The following is a 13262-nucleotide window of genomic DNA, read 5'->3' as shown; positions in this document are numbered from 1 at the left end:
ACGGCGAAAACAAACCAAAGACTGCAATTTACGGATGAAACTCTTAGAAAGGGCAACAGGTCTACTAAAGACACTGCTTACACCACGCTTGTCGGCTCTCCTCAGGAGTACTGGTGTGTTGGGTGGGGTCCGCGTCAGACCGGATTGACTGAAGATATCGAAAAAATTGCCGACCTGTCAGTAAACCACTATATTACATCTCCTGCACGGTGTTGTGGTTCGCCGGCCGGAGTGGCCCAGCGGTTCTAGGCGTTACAGTCTGGAACCGCGCGACCGCTACGGTCACAGGTTCGTATCCTGCCTCGGGCATGTATGCGTGTGACGTTCTTAGGTTAATTAGGTTTAAGTAGTTCTGAGTTCTAGGGGACTGATGACCTCAGAAGTTCAGTCCCATAGTGCTCAGAGCCATCTGAACCATCGAAAAAATTCAAAGAAGGCCAGCCCGTTTTGTGTTCTCACGAAACAGGGAATGGAGTACCGTAAACATGATACGTGAACTGGGTTCGCAGTCATTAATACAAAGGCGTTATTCGTTGCGGCACGATCTTCTGGAGAAATTTCAATCATCAACATTCTCCTCCGATTGCGTAATTACTTTGTTGGCGTCCACCTACAAAGGGAGAAACGACCATGATAATATAATAAGACAAATCACAGTTCACGCAGAGAGATTTAATTGTTCACTTTTGCCACGTAGAAAAATAGCTTGAAGGTGGTTCGAGGAAGCCTCTGCCTGGCCTCAATTGTGAACTGTAGAATAATCATGTAGATGCAGATGTAAACCAAAACTGGATGATTTATTCAAGACAAAGAGATTCACCAACTGAGCAGGTCAATAACGCGTCGGTCCACTTCTGGCCTTTAAGAAAGAAAATATTCGGCTTGCCATTGACTGATAATGTTACTGCATTTTATGAGGTCTATCGTACCAACTTCAGTCAGATTGGTGCATTAGATCGTCAAAATCCCATACTGAAAGGAGCGTCCTGCACATAATGCTCCAAACGTTCTCAATTGAGGACAGATCTGGCGACGTTGTTGGCCAAGGCAGCCTTCGGCAAGCACGAAGACATGCAGCAGAAACTCCGGCTGTGTGCGGGTGGGCGTTATCTTGCTGAAATGTATACCCGGATGACTTGCCATGAAGCGCAACAAAACGGGGCGTAGGACATCATTTGACGCACCGCTATGCCGTAAGAGAACCACGGGTGACAACAAGAGGGGTCCTTCTATGAAAAGAAATGGCACTCCAGAGCATCACTCCTGATTGTCGAGCCGTGCGTTGGGCGACCGTCAGATTGGTATTCCACCAGTATCCTGGGCGTCTCAAGATACATCTTCACTCCTATATCACTTTCCGACGTAGTCACCATGAGATTTAATGCACGCATTACATCGCTACATCGCTCCTATATCACTTTCCGACGTAGTCACCATGATTTAATGCACGCATTACGTCGCTATAGAAATGCATGGATACCTCATGACAAGAAGTATTCTGGTTAAGAAGGCAGCCACCAGTGCACCGCAGTTTTCACCCCTTCATCGCTTCTTTCTAAAACGCCTGCCTCCTTGCTGTATTATACCTGGAAAGTTCGCGTGCGAATCAAAGTAGTTGTTTCGGAGGAAGTTGCAGTTAGCGGCACTTGCGTGCACATTATTTTCGTTGGCGCTCTTCAGTTAGTCGAAATCTTCGGAAAATTTATTGCACATAACCTTTTAGCTATTGTCTATAGTAGGAGAACGGCTTAACGCTTTGTCTGTGCCGATACGGCCATTTAATTTATAGATAAAAACATTCGCGCAGTGCGCTATTAATTATAAAGATATTATCGCAGTTTAAACTAGTAATTTATAAACAATAGTACATCCTGAATTACCTCATTTATGCTTTATGTACACTTCGACGAAAGTAGTACGGTATCGTAGTCGGCTCATGGTCGAGCGTAAGAGAGCGTGCAATTTCGGAACATATGAATTTTCTACTACTTAATTACATTACATATAAACTTGATGCTTACCATTAGCCGAACAACGTGTGTACTCATTGAACCCGGTATTATACAACACCAGCCACGACGATAAAAGAAATCATGAAGGTAACATACAAAAAAATCAATTAAGGGAAAATATATTGAGATGCTTTCACATCAGAAGAGTCCTTTGTTAATTTTCATTTCTACATATGATCTTAATTCTTATTTGCAAAAGTGTAACAATATCAATTAATTTACAAAATGCCTTAACTTCAATTCAGTGTAACATTCAGAAAATAGCGAGAGTAAATTTATTAAAATCTAACATCGATTATTCATACAGCGCTTCTCTGAGCCATGGCCCACTTGGCAGTCACACAGGCTGAGGACTGGTGAGCAATGTGGGTAATCCAGAAATGTAAATTTAATATCCTGTATTGTTCACAAGCCTCAGTGAGAAATATGGGAACGAGCATAGCAGTCGTTGCAACATAATACTTGCAGGCAGAATTCCTCATCGGTTACTCCTCTTTACAAGGCGAGGGTGATTTCGTAGCACTCTGGACTGTAGATTACTGCTTCCACTCTTTCTTGCGTGATCGTTTCCTTTCGGGGTGGTGACAGTATACCTAAATTTCCAATACCATATCAGAAAACAGTGAAGAACTTGGGTGTAACTTTGGATGAGCATCTCAACTGGGCGGAGAATACAGTCGCAGTGTGCCGAAAGACGTCTGCTTGTCTCTATGCTCTCAAAAAGTTTCGGAACATATTTCCACAGGACTTGAAACGCCAGCTCGTGCAAGTACTCGTTCTACCGAACCTCCACTATTGTGATGTGATTCAACAAGGCATGAGTAGTGAAAACAAAAGACGGATAGAGCTAACCATGAATGCCTGTGTGCGTTACACCTGCAACATTCGCCGATATGATCATGTTAGTGCTTCATACTCCGAGCTAGGGTGGCTGCGGCCGGACAAATTGCGTGACTACCACACTCTATGTCTACTCCACCTACTCCTCGTCGCGCAAGCACCCCAGTACCTTGCTTCAGAGATTAAAAACCTGTCATGTCATCATAATCGAAACACGAGGTCACTCTTATTTGGTATCCTAACTGTGCCCACTCACAAAACAAAAACTTTTGCAAACTCCTTCTCAGTTGCCGCTGTCCGCCTCTGGAACAAACTGCCCCTTACCTTCCGCAAAATTCAATCTCCTGCTGCTTTTAAGAAGAAGCTGAAGCATTTCCTACTATCATCCTGATAAAGTTCTCCACAAAACTGATGTACAATGCCAATCCTCTCATCCGTCAAATAGCAAAGCTAGCGTCTCCTATCTTGCTCCTGAGATGCCTTCCTCTTCATCTATCTCTATTAGCCACGCAATCTTCTTTTCCTTTGTATTTCCTTAATTATGTTTCATCATGTCTCTCTATTCTTCTCCTCCCGTCACCATCAGTCTCCCTCATACTCCCTGCTGCCAGCACTCCTATCTAAAATCTGTCTCTTCAATAATGTCTAATTATAACAGTACTTGTGATCTAAGAATATAAACTCTATATGTATGTATTTTTCCAGGTGTACCTTTCAAATTGTTTATTTCACTTTTTATACTAGATGTAGTTTAACATGCCTACTAAAACATATGAATGTAAAATAAGTAGAATGCCTGGTTAGATGTAAGAGAGGGCCTGATGGCCCTAATCTTGCCAGGTTAAATAAATCAATAAATAAATAAACATAAATAAAATAAATTTCATCTGTAATAGCTATGTCCAGAAACCCATTTTCTTCGACATGAAAACGATGCAAAATTCCCCACTGCCATCGACGCTACGGTCTCTCTATTGGTAATTTTGTCGAAACGCAAGGACAACTCCAGCCAGCTGCCTGATCGTACTATATGAATACGTGGTGTCTGTTCTTCCGGACGTCGGGACATTACGCGGAATCAGCGGCGACCAGTGAAAATGTGAACCAGACCAAATTATAACCAGGGATCTCCTGCTTATCAGGCAGGTGCGTTAACCACTTTGCCATCCAGGACACAGTGTTATCCCAACTGCGCGGAATGTCTCAGCACGTCTCACAACGTTAACCCTCTGTCCTGGATGGCGCAGTGGTTGAGGCACCTGCCTGATAAGCAGCAGATCCCGGGCTCGGATCCCGGTCCCGTACACATTTTCACTCGTCGACGCTGACTCGGCATAATGTCCCGATGCAGCTAACATTACTAACCACTGCCCTTCCCTTTCCTCCTCCACCCCCCCCCTCCCACCTTCAATTGGAATATAATGCCAAATCACAGTTACGGAATTCTATTGTGCTCTTAAGGTTTTCCTTTGGATCACTGTCGTAATTTTAATCGTTCTTCGGTAACATGACGTGTAAAATGCTTCCTGTTCGTTTCTTTCGCCGATTTCCGACGCTACATGTTTTATTTCCATAGCTCTCTGTACTTCAGACTACACTTTAGGGACTTCTCACTCAATCATATAACAATAACTGATACTTACAGAATTTTTTTGATTCAGGAAGCTTTATTCGCCTGTGCTTGTCTCTTTTCGGTGCTCTCATTGCGTCGCCCGTTGTGAGTGATCTCACTTCTTAGGTAGGAAAATTCCTCCTCATGAAAGGCGGTCGTTTGACAAAGACCAAATTCCATACTTCACGCTCTGCGTTACGTCACTCTTCGATTCAGCTAAAACAGTTACGTGTCGACTCGGAATGCGAGACCGATGCATCTTTGCCAAAATGAAGAATGGTAAGTATCGACTAAAACTCTAACTGGCGCACGTCAATGAGGACACTAGGAGCAGAACATTCGTTTATTTCCGATTTGTTTTTTAAATACATTAATTCTGCCCTCCTTGTTCGCCACGGCCGGCACACAGTAGCAAGCATTATTCAGATATACGACTTCTGTCTGTTATGGATGCATTCGACCCGCAACCTTCGGTGTAGTGATAAGATTGCAGGAAGCAGTGAGCATTTCACTTGCATTCATGTGATTGAGATCTATGATAACATCCAAGTTAGATAAAATACTGTCCGCTATGAATTATCTTTTGCACGTGGAATTCACGTGTTCTAGGTCTTAGTTCCAGTTTTTAGTTGCTTCAGAACACGTGATGATCGGAATACGTCTCATTCTAAATCTAAATTCAAGTGACTTACTGACAGCTTCTCTCACTCACGCCTACTCTCCTAAACCATTCGTCACTTTTTTATCTTTATATACGATGTTCGAAGGAGATGTTACATATTCTGACGCGATATCATCATTTGATTTGCTTGTACATTATATTGGCCTTCTCATACATTTCCACTTTTGTTCTTCCAGTTCTATTATATGAATTTTACCTTTATCTTTCACTCATTCAACTTGGTTTAATGTGAACCGCTTTCCATACACTTACGTTGTATTTTGCACAGAGACTACATTGTACATGCGTGCCACGCAGACATTTATACTTCGTAAGAAAGGTTCAACAATCCAGGTAAATTAATGCAGTTCTCAGAGATGTCCTGGGGCTGAGACGACGTTGTTCCGTATCATCGCTTTCACCGCACAAGCTGCTTATTTTCAGGTTATTAGACGGTGTATGTCACAGATGACAAAAACTTAGACACTATTTATTATACACTCCTGGAAATGGAAAAAAGAACACATTGACACCGGTGTGTCAGACCCACCATACTTGCTCCGGATACTGCGAGAGGGCTGTACAAGCAATGATCACACGCACGGCACAGCGGAAACACCAGGACCCGCGGTGTTGGCCGTCGAATGGCGCTAGCTGCGCAGCATTTGTGCACCGCCGCCGTCAGTGTCAGCCAGTTTGCCGTGGCATACGGAGCTCCATCGCAGTCTTTAACACTGGTAGCATGCCGCGACAGCGTGGACGTGAACCGTATGTGCAGTTGACGGACTTTGAGCGAGGGCGTATAGTGGGCATGCGGGAGGCCGGGTGGACGTACCGCCGAATTGCTCAACACGTGGGGCGTGAGGTCTCCACAGTATATCGATGTTGTCGCCAGTGGTCGGCGGAAGGTGCACGTGCCCATCGACCTGGGACCGGACCGCAGCGACGCACGGATGCACGCCAAGACCGTAGGATCCTACGCAGTGCCGTAGGGGACCGCACCGCCACTTCCCAGCAAATTAGGGACACTGTTGCTCCTGGGGTATCGGCGAGGACCATTCGCAACCGTCTCCATGAAGCTGGGCTACGGTCCCGCACACCGTTAGGCCGTCTTCCGCTCACGCCCCAACATCGTGCAGCCCGCCTCCAGTGGTGTCGCGACAGGCGTGAATGGAGGGACGAATGGAGACGTGTCGTCTTCAGCGATGAGAGTCGCTTCTGCCTTGGTGCCAATGATGGTCGTATGCGTGTTTGGCGCCGTGCAGGTGAGCGCCACAATCAGGACTGCATACGACCGAGGCACACAGGGCCAACACCCGGCATCATGGTGTGGGGAGCGATCTCCTACACTGGCCGTACACCACTGGTGATCGTCGAGGGGACACTGAATAGTGCACGGTACATCCAAACCGTCATCGAACCCATCGTTCTACCATTCCTAGACCGGCAAGGGAACTTGCTGTTCCAACAGGACAATGCACGTCCGCATGTATCCCGTGCCACCCAACGTGCTCTAGAAGGTGTAAGTCAACTACCCTGGCCAGCAAGATCTCCGGATCTGTCCCCCATTGAGCATGTTTGGGACTGGATGAAGCGTCGTCTCACGCGGTCTGCACGTCCAGCACGAACGCTGGTCCAACTGAGGCGCCAGGTGGAAATGGCATGGCAAGCCGTTCCACAGGACTACATCCAGCATCTCTACGATCGTCTCCATGGGAGAATAGCAGCCTGCATTGCTGCGAAAGGTGGATATACACTGTACTAGTGCCGACATTGTGCATGCTCTGTTGCCTGTGTCTATGTGCCTGTGGTTCTGTCAGTGTGATCATGTGATGTATCTGACCCCAGGAATGTGTCAATAAAGTTTCCCCTTCCTGGGACAATGAATTCACGGTGTTCTCATTTAAATTTCCAGGAGTGTGTTTTAATGTTGTGTAATATGTCTTTCTACTTCGTACTCGTGTTCAATATTCAACTATCACTTTCGACAAACTTTCCCCCATATTCGTTGCACTTTGTGTAAGCTTTTTAGTTTCCTATTGCTTTTCCAGAGTCGGATATCGTTATCAGTGGGTCATATTTATTGTTTGGAGGTATATTATAGAGCATAAACCGTGTTCATAATCTTTTATGAACACTTTACCATAGTTTTGAAAGGAGTGACAGCTTATAAACTACTGCATCGTTCCGATTTTTGACTAAAAAAAAGTGAATGTTCTTGTTTCTCTTTGCTTCCACTTAACGTCAACACACATTTTGTGCTTTGTACACGGTCCACTACTTTCGACTGTTCTTCTCAACCTTCTGTTAAGTCAGCCAGAAGCGTTAAGCGTCTCTGAGGCTTAGCATTGGTATCTATTTTCCATTTAGTTTTATTTGTCTTCCGAAATTACATTTGCCTGCCTAATTTACTTTTCGGTTATAGAAGAAAACCTACAGTTTCAAATACGTTTCATTCCGTTGATTTGTAAATGTAGGCTTTTATTGACAGGCAGCAGGTGAAGGCAATAATTGTGTGTGTGTGTGGGGGGGGGGGGGGGTACGTAAGTGGGTAGGTAGGGTAGTAGTCCCACGAAATTTTTGTAGTGGAATAGTGGTACATGATGATGTTACACTACGTAATATAGTATACAAATCATTACCTCGACAAGAGTCTTTTCAAGGACAGGTAGAACACAGATGATAAATTTGCGTCGCGGACGTAATATTAAAACATAATCATAGTAAAATATTTTCCAAAACGAATATTATCAGTCTTTCATTTGGAAGTACTCAAGAGAAAGCTGGAGTTATCCTCAACTTGAAGTCTCCGCACACGGACGTTATAAGATTAGTAGCAACCAGTCTTAAACAACACAGGTGCTGACTGAGCGTCAGTGTCAGGCATAACAAAAATATGTCACCTCATGAGTGGTCACTTGTTCCGCTTAGCCGCTGACACTGTGGGCACTGAGCTATGCGAAAGCTACCATTAAATCCGTCAGGTTACCGCTACTAGTAAATCATAAAAACGGACCGCGACCGTAATTCGGGGCAGCTAACAACTTCTGCCCATATTTCATTCGTAATTATGGATTAACGAGCATGCGCTGCTCATGAAATAATTAACACCAATATGCGATCTCCGTAATTCACATTTTGTTCATCCGAAAGGATTAGCCGAGTTGATTTGCAACATGCTTTAATGGCGCTGCACACTGTTAACATTTCACCGGAAGCTGTTCTGTTTCGTGGCAACACTGCAATAACCGCTGTGAAACGATCGGTACATATTGACCTTGTCCCAATCAAAGGCACGTAAGTTAAAAACAAGTAAGTCTTGTTAGCTGCGTTATCGTTCCATATCACTAAGCAGTCTGTGTCTTCAAGAATTTGTTTCAAGGATGAGAACGGAAGAGAAACGAAGAGAGGCATGGGGAGAGGGAGAGAGAGGGGGGGGGGAGGAGAGAGAGAGAGAGTGGGATGAGACTCTTCTCCATTCAAGGTATGCTAGCCAACGACGGCTTACTCCAGAGTATGAGACGCGAAAATATCACAATTACTGCGTATACCCTTTGTATTTTTCTATCATTTTTGAGACAGACCTAACCGAAAAGTGTCGTTCCAGTTGAGTAACTTTCGAGTAAAATGAATCACTATTAGAGCCCGAGGTATGAGTCCCGAATAAACCCCTTTTTTATGCACGCCGTTGTGATACATGTTGGTATCGAGCGCCCTCGCATGCTAAATGATGAAGCCTGTGGCTACGATTCAATGACAGTTCAGCGTTATAAATGAAAAGCGTCAAGCCCCCTGATACTGGACTGGACTCGCTTTCTCTGTAACAGCGCTTTTCTTTTCGGTTTCTGCTTCTATACAAGTCTGTTAATGCAAGAATTTCCAGAAAGTTTAATATAAATAACATCCAATAGCTGCATTGCCGTGAGTACTAACGTGTTGATTTGCTGAAGTTTAGACTTCTGATGTTTGATGCTATTGAAGTTTCGGTCATGCTTCTCTAGTGACTAATTTATAAGACCGAAGTCCCTTTCGCAAGGAAGTAAAGAATGAGGCCGTCCTTCTCTGATGTACGGCTGTTCACATTTGTAACACGTTCTTATTAAGTCGCTTAGTTGTCTGTTTGTCACTACATTCCCGATCAGCTAAAGACTTGAAACTTTCAGTGTTACGGCGTTAAGTCATGCGCTGGCACGGCAGTTGGGAACGACAGGGAAGAGAAGGCTGTGAGAAGAAGTCAGCCAATCGCACGCTGACCGACCTCCCTTCCAGGACGACAACGCGACAGGAAGAGGACATAAGCTCCACGACCGACTGGTGACTGTCCACTTCAATAGCAGCTTCAAGATTAGCCACTCGGATAGCAGTGTCAACGATAACGACTTCGATAGCAGTTCTGGAAAGACTTTTGTCAGTTAGAGAACAGCAGTCACTGCAAAGACTGATTATTTCGTATGTCGCCCTTTGCTTGCGAGGCATTTGTGTAATTGTCTAAGTTAAGTATTGTAATTTTCTTGTTGTAATAAAACTCATTAATACGACTTCTTTGATTCTTTTTCTAACGAACCGAGTATTCAGGCTTTCTAGACACTACATACATTCAACACAGCCTACAAGTTAGTGACAATGCAATATTAACTCGCTTTCTTGTCTGGTGTGTAACAGAGAGTACTTTGTTTACCTCTGTCATTTCCCGATGAGCTGGAGTCCTGCAGTATAGCTCAGAACTGGATGACAGTCCAGTACTAACTCACTTCCTTGTCTGGTGCGTGGCTAGGGATACTTTGTATAGCATTGCAATTTTCTCCTTTAGCTGTTCCTCTAGCGAATATTTTCCGGTAAGAATGATTACTGATAAGTCGCCGTGTGATCTCGATTCTCTCTAGTTTTTAACTGCACAGCCTATTTTCGAGAACGTACGAGGAAGTAATATTTTGATTAGGTGAAGAGAAAATGAAATAAACCTAAAATATACCACAACTCTCTGTTGTAACCTCATCAAAATGTTTGCAGTCGGGTGAAAAATTTTAATCACACAACATTAAAAAGCAGTAAGTGATTATTAAACAAAAAATGTTTTTAGTATAATCCTTTTTTTAAAATGGACTAAAAAGTATTAACTAATTTCTCCTAGCCCCAGACAGATTTATTTCCCCAAAGAAATCATGCTGAAAATTTATGCTTGTGGGTTTTTAAAAGCTATGTAAATAAATCGGAAACGAAAAGCGCTGGGTGCATGCAGTTGATATTAGTAAAGAGTATACATATATCTGTCGCTGAAAAAAACTTACTTCATTTCATTTGCAGAGAAATAAAATTGTTAGTGACTTTGATGAAGTATTCGTGCATCAGTCTTCTATTGCATACCCCCCACGTCTTTCGTTTTAATTTTAAAGTATTATCATGGCTGTTCACAATTCATAAGCACAAATTTTCATGACTCTCTGTGCGGGTTATTTTATAATCCTTATTCCGTTTAAGATACGGGTTCTATTAAAAAGTTATTTCACTGAAATAGTTATACCTATATTTCTCAGTCTCTTTTTGATCCTTACTTCGGTTTATTCCACTGCCAAGCAGTAATCTAAGTAACTTCACAACGACACACGACAAACAGCCTTAATCAGCTCATTTGTGTTCTACGAGATAAAAAGTGAGTTGTACATCGCTCTTTAGGCTGTTTCTTGCAATCTTGTAAGCAGGCTTCAGAGTTGCCATTGGTGCAAACACCTAGGGCGTCCGTCACGGAATGAGACCCTTTCTGCATTGAGTTCTGATGCACGTGTTACGATGTGTCTGCTTTATGAACGTTGAACAAAGGTCCAATCACCAAAGCACGTTAAATTAGCCCAGTGAGTACTCTCCTGACAATAGCTCATTTAATGCTCCTTATAATAAACCTAACGTTCTACTATTCAGACATTTAAAAGAAAATGAAACTGAGATGAAGTGTAAAATGGCAAAGGAAGAATGGCTAGAAATGAAACGTAAGTTTGTAGAAGCTATTATAACTAGCAGAAATATAGATTACAGAAACAAGAGAAGCAGATCTATAAATATCAAGAGGTCAAATGTCAAGCTATCACTAAGCAAAGAAGGGATAGCTGAAAGCTAGAAGGAACACACAAAAGAGCTATGCAAAATACATGTACCCGAAGGTAATCTATACTGCTATGTAGAAAAGTCATTGTTTTACATTGTTACCAAAAATCTAGGAAAGTACTAGAGTGACTTGTTTCAGATTTTCTACAGGATCCTCTCATAAACATTTGGGCAACATAGGCTACTTATTTTATTAAGTATATGTGCTATATAAATACATACATACTATATAAATGGTAAACGTTGTCGGCAAAAATCTCGAAAAATTGGTTCGTGAATGACGCAACGAGCCACAAATACTTTCTAAATGTTTTATTGTAGCGCAATAACTGGTTTCAGGCTAGCATACCCATCTTCAGGTGGTTAATATTTTCGTTGCGCAGGTTTTTTGACCAACAGCATGTCGTCTACTCCACACTGCACAGGATTTGAGTATTTAGTGCCACTTTATATGTGGTTTCATTAATAAAAATACGTTAAACTGCCTCCACTTTTATGTATGATGCAGAATAGCATCATGCATATTCATTTACGTAAGTTCCACTAGATGGCAATTTTCTTTGTTGTAATCAACGCCGTTTCCTAGCTCGATGCATATGTTGTTGAATCCCATACAGCACACATATTGGAAATAAATTATTGTGGCACACTTCAAAATATTCTTTAAACGAGTGTTGAACATCTCACATGTACTATACACATTATGTTTTTGTTTGCAATGCAAAGATAATAATGAATCTAAATATAAACGAATCATTCATTACATACTGACAGAGCATGTAAACAGAGCAAAGACGATGTGTAGTTTGTGCAAAATGTAACATGTTAATGATAGAAAAATTTATCCCAAGGGTCGTAATGTAGCACTGCCCACTTAACTTTGCACCCATTCCAAATTTAAGAATTACGCCTCATCGTAGTGGCCATCCCACCACATGAATTTTGCAGAAGACTTCTCTGTCTGTCACTACGTCAGCGTACTTCAAATTTAGCTTTAGGCGTACTTTTTCATTTGTTATCTAAATTTTTCCAATAGACTTTTAATGCCTGCTATGAGTGTTATGTCATCTGCATATCATACGTTGCAGGTTAAATGCTCCCAGTTTTTATTAATTTCTATATCTTTTAGACTTGCAGTTCTCTTTCCTTATTTAGCTTACATTTAAACTTTGGTTTCTATATCTGTTCCACATACAGTGCTCATTACGTACTCAGGATACAAACTGAAAAAAATGAACGTAGAGTACATCCCTGTCTGACAACTTAACATCCGAAAGTTTCCATATATTCTTGTCGTATTTTTACTGTTACTGATTGGATTTTATATAGATTTCTGATTATCTGTATAAGGTGCTCTGGTAATCCCATATAGCTCGGTACTCTCCAGATTTTTCTGTGACTTACGCAGTAGAAAGTTTTGCTGTGTATACAAAATTGTTGTTACTGGAAGTGACTCGAAAGTTGGCTCGCCGAGAATTCTGTCCCTGGAGTTCAGTCCCCTGTGAAGGCCCAAGGACGTGCAAATCAGAGCGCGTCTTCTTCTGAACTGCAGACAGAACTTTTCGTGGCAACAGATTTCTGCTCCCCACGTCGGCAGGATTCTTGAAGTGTGTGATCCTTCCGTCTTGCCGCCAGCCCATCCTACCTCGCGTCTGAGGAATTACCAGTGTCTTGTTTTCAGCAGCGCCGCTGCGATGCTGTTGTTTCAAAGTTGAACGCAGAGATGGCAAGTTGCCGCTTCTTCATCCGTGGAGGGCGACAAGGGCGCTGGCCCTGAGGCGAGCATGGTTCTTCCAGAAAAGACGAGATCGTCACGCGCCGATAAACTCCAGGCCTCGCAGGGTGAAACTGCTGCTGTGTAGCGGTGACTCTAATGTCTCGAGACGACGAAACGCAGCAAATTGACAGCGTTACGGCGTGCTTGGAACTCTTTTTTGCCTATGTTGTAACTCTTTTGCCCAGTTTCCACTTTCACTCCATCCCCTCTGTCCTTGAGGTAACTTTTCTCTCTAGCCATTAACTACATCCAGAACCCCTG

This window comes from Schistocerca nitens, chromosome 5 (genome assembly GCF_023898315.1).
Source record: "Schistocerca nitens isolate TAMUIC-IGC-003100 chromosome 5, iqSchNite1.1, whole genome shotgun sequence".
NCBI lineage: Eukaryota > Metazoa > Arthropoda > Insecta > Orthoptera > Acrididae > Schistocerca > Schistocerca nitens.
Note: the sequence above shows the minus strand (reverse complement) of the source record.